Raw genomic sequence first — 4588 nt, 5'->3', positions numbered from 1 at the left:
TGCCTCACACTATACACACAACAGCATGAGAAGCTGGATGTAACATTTGATACTCGAAATGACGACGGAGGGTGGACTGGTAGTCTCGCTGTGGACAGTACTGATCTGATTTATGTAGGATACAGGAAATCCAAGAAAATCCAGGTGTTCTCACCAGCAGGTGGGAAGGCGATCAGGATGATACCATGTGATGGGTATGAACCTCGACAGATTACTAGTTATAATGATTTATTGATCATCATACATGGTAATAAAGTAAGCATAATGGACAAAGATGGCAAAGTAGAACACGAGGTAGAGAAATCAAATACTTTCGCGTACGCTGATGTAACTCAGAATAATTCAATCCTGATCGCTTGGGTAAAGCCTGATGATGGGTTCGTTAGAATCGATGAGTACACCAGGGAGCTGAAACACGTCCAGACTCTCATCTCTGATTTCAAGATCGAGAAGCCTAAGAGAAACTGGTACTATCTGCGCCAGTTCCGATCAAGGGAGATTGCTTTCTGTACTCCTGATAGACTCTATATATTCAACTAACCATCACACGAGTCCATAAATGATAACAGTCCAGTATCAGGCACAATAATGAAAAACATGAACATGTTCTCCCAACGTGATGTATTATGACGTTCAATTATTTTCATGAAAAAAACTTTATGCATAATATTTTGACTAAATATCTAATTTAAACCGAAAAGTATGATACCACGATGTGACGGGATTTATCATGACTCTCCATTATTTAAAATGATTTTTAGGAAAATTCTCTTGAAATACAAAATGCCTAACTATACAATGACTTACGATCTAATATAATTCGAAATGTATGATTTCATTCCCTCAGATTCTTGTTTGTGTCCACATTATCTTTGATTCGTGCTGTTTCACGCAACATAAACATACTATGATACCTTCCGATTCATAGATTATTTGCAAAAACTGTTTATTATATTACATAAGAATAGGTGAGTGTGTATGGACAGAGCCTCTGTCGTCTGAAGAACACATAAACAGCAATACTCGTCATCTGGACTTTAATCATGATGTAAAAAAGAATGTGTATTGTATTTGTTGATACACATCATTTTTCTGATCACAAACACAAAATAGATTACACGATATAATATACACACTGTATATCATATTTTACGCATCATATTTAAAAAAAAGCATAATGAGATATATTTAAAGTGTATAACACAAGTATTGTATCTCATAAATCATTCAGCAGTAAACACAAACATAATGACGAAAAAATCTGATATTGTAAATTGAAAGATATCCAATGTGTGTTCATGATACACCATTTATGATAATTCAATATGTTTAATTGGTTAATTGAAAAAAGAAGTTTTATAAACATCAAATGATCTGTTCCGTCGATCAGACTGCATCAACGACAATGTAAAAGTGAAATTCTAATGGAAATGAATCGAGTCAATTCAAGTAAAACAGGTTGTAACACCATGTTATAACCTTGTGAATCACTCGTGTCCTCAAAATTACACCATTTATTCTCTGATGTTATAAGGTTCACGGAAATAACTTTAACATATAACTGTAACTACCATAACAAAAAAAATATTTGGTTTTCACCTGACTGATGTTCATGTCACATCCTGAAACAAAACGCCGTGCCCTTATAAGGTCATGTTACGTAAAATAGTGAAAAAAATCACCCTTATGTCCTAACTCTTTATGTTAATGGGGTTGGTTATTTAATTAATGAAGATGAAAATAAACTGTAATAAGTTAGATTGGGCCTATGCCTTTTTAAAAATATGTAATTGCAATATACCATATAACATACAATTGCTTAGTATACATGCGTGCATCTTCTGTTGGAAATGGCATGGTTTACCTAAAAATTTCTGTTTTCATTATGGTATGCTTATTTCTCATTTGATTTAACTTTGTATAGAAGCTTACGTTGAACCCGAATACTAGTAGATTTATGGACGTGGATTTGATTATTGTTATTGTGTATATACCTCATAATTAGTCCTTTGAGATGATATCATTATATAATATGTTATAGTATGATCAAGAGAAATGAAGCCTTTGGTATGGTTGGCTCAAGATTTTTTCAACTGAAGCGGCATTTTTAGTAGACATTGATGGGATCAATATAAAACCTGTCTTCAGTCAAGAGAAAATCAAAGTACTATTGACTGATTTCCTGAAATAAATATATTTTCTCACATGTTGTGAATCGTCATAATAATAATTACCTATATCTTTACTTCTTTCTTTTTCAATTAGTAATGTTTAAGAATAATATTTTAAATCAAGCAATACTACAAGAACCTAGCCCTGGACAGATCTGTGGCCTTTGTCGGCTCCTTCACTCTGACTCTAGTTATTCGTTTTTTCCCTTCATTTTCTCACTTATGTTCACGTATAACTAAATGTATATATTCATGTATATAATGTTCTTAATTTGTATGTTCAATATTATGCTTTTATTGTTGTTTTCTTTTATATGAGTGGAAGTAAAATTGAAACTGGAAACTTGAATATGCATATGGCTAAGAAGGACATTTTATTGGAAAAAGAAAGAAAGTAGTGTTCCAATTTAAAATAACTAGCTGCTTTGGTGGAATTTCGCTGTCATGTAAAAAGAAAAAGGTACAGAAACATGAAGCTGTATGTTAAATACATTTATAGGTGGAGACCACCACGAAATGTCCTTGTAAAAATGTTACTCCATCTTTTTTCATAGTAGGCCTTATACACAAGGTGAAATGGAAAATACTTGTTTTTCTAAATGTTGTTGGATACATGTACATCTATTTGGGTAGGGTACCTTCCCTGTATAAGTATATCATTCTGTAATTCAATTTCTTTGAGAAATTACATGTTTAATTTTTTGAGAAAGTATAACATCTAAACGTCAATAGTTAGGAGACTTTATTGTGGTTATCCCATGGATAATATTGTTTTACGTACAAAGAATGAGAAAGCTAAAAAAAAAAAAAAAAAAAAAAACATTTTTACTAGAACTCAGTTTCTCTTTGACATTTTGTTTTGGATAATGTATTTTGTGGTTGTAATATAAAAAACAGAACAAGGAATGTTTATTCAAATGTATAGACAAATTTAGTACAACTATAACCTAAAATGTTTTGTATGTGTATGAGCAAGTAAGCGTAATCTGGACTATCTTGGAAAATTGCGAGGAGACCCATTTTATTAAATTTCGTATACGCTTGATATGTTTAAGAGGGTATCATAAAACATGGTAAGATAAAATAGATGATATTCAATATCAATATATATATTTTAATGTGTGTTTGTATCAGTCTATATTTTGAGGAAAAAATAAATGTAATATTTAAACAGTGTTGAATTCAAAGCAAGAATGTTGTCACCTGTTTATCTGTTATCGTTATGCTGCTACTGCTGATGATGATGTAAAAAAGGGTGATAAATTAGATATTAGTAATTATCGTCCCCTTTCTTTATTATCCTCTTTTTCGAAAATGTTAGAAAAGATAATTTATATTCGGACACTATGATTTTTTTTAAATCATGATATTGTTTCTAATCTCCAATTTGGTTTTAGGGGAAAACATAATACTGTAAACGCATTATTGTCTTTATTGAGAAGGTAGCTTATTCAAACGACAAATCTTCTCATATGCTTAGTATTTTCCTGGACTTCTCCAAGGCCTTCGACACGATTAACCACGATATTTTACTTTTACGTTACTATTGAACAGTTGGATAGAATCGGGAACAAACGAGTTTCTATTTAGCGAACCCGCTTGGTACGGGGGACACAAAGGCGAACACCCGATCTATTGAAACTAAAATAACTGAATAAAGGATGGGTTGGATCTTTCATAATTCGCATGATCTTAGCTAGTGAACCTTTACCATACAACTTTTCCATGTTGGGTAGTGCTATACCAGTGATTCTTTGAGATATTTTCGGTGGTCTGTTTAGCGCTTTCTTACCGTTACATGTGAGGGTGCCATAAAAAAAAATTAGATTAAACGAGAGAATATACGAATACCTAATTTGCACTCTAGTGCAAGTAAAAAGTTTGCAGATGCGAATATACCTGCATGTTAAGCTGTTGGAAGAAATTTAATGTTGAAATTAATTCAGAGAATTGACGCTGATAAAAGTCTTGAATTGAATACGAAATGTATGTAAAAACAATACATACGCTCAGTGGCGGCGGGCGGTGCCCGTGTGGCGGAAATTCTCATTTTGCCTCTACGCATATATATATATATATATATATGTGTGTATGTGCAAATGTAGAAATATATACGTATAAAGGGTATTATAATATGTATTACACACTGCTGTAGAATACCTCATTGGAAGGTTGTGTTTTAAGAATATGATTTGCATTATTTGAATTGGCCATTGTATCTTGCAGAGCACCAATCGGTACATTGGTTGCAATTTGGTTTCTGACATTCTGAGTTTCAATCCTTGACAGAAAATGTCAATCAGTGAAACTAAAGACTCCGGCAGATGGTACCAATTCAACGCGAAAGCAATAGCTGCATGTGGAACTGATCCAAAAGCATTGGCGAGATCCAGCCATATTGCAACCAAGTTCTTTTG

Source organism: Strongylocentrotus purpuratus, unplaced genomic scaffold, assembly GCF_000002235.5.
Source record: "Strongylocentrotus purpuratus isolate Spur 01 unplaced genomic scaffold, Spur_5.0 spur5_scaffold_19, whole genome shotgun sequence".
In the NCBI taxonomy this organism is placed as follows: domain Eukaryota; kingdom Metazoa; phylum Echinodermata; class Echinoidea; order Camarodonta; family Strongylocentrotidae; genus Strongylocentrotus; species Strongylocentrotus purpuratus.
Note: the sequence above shows the minus strand (reverse complement) of the source record.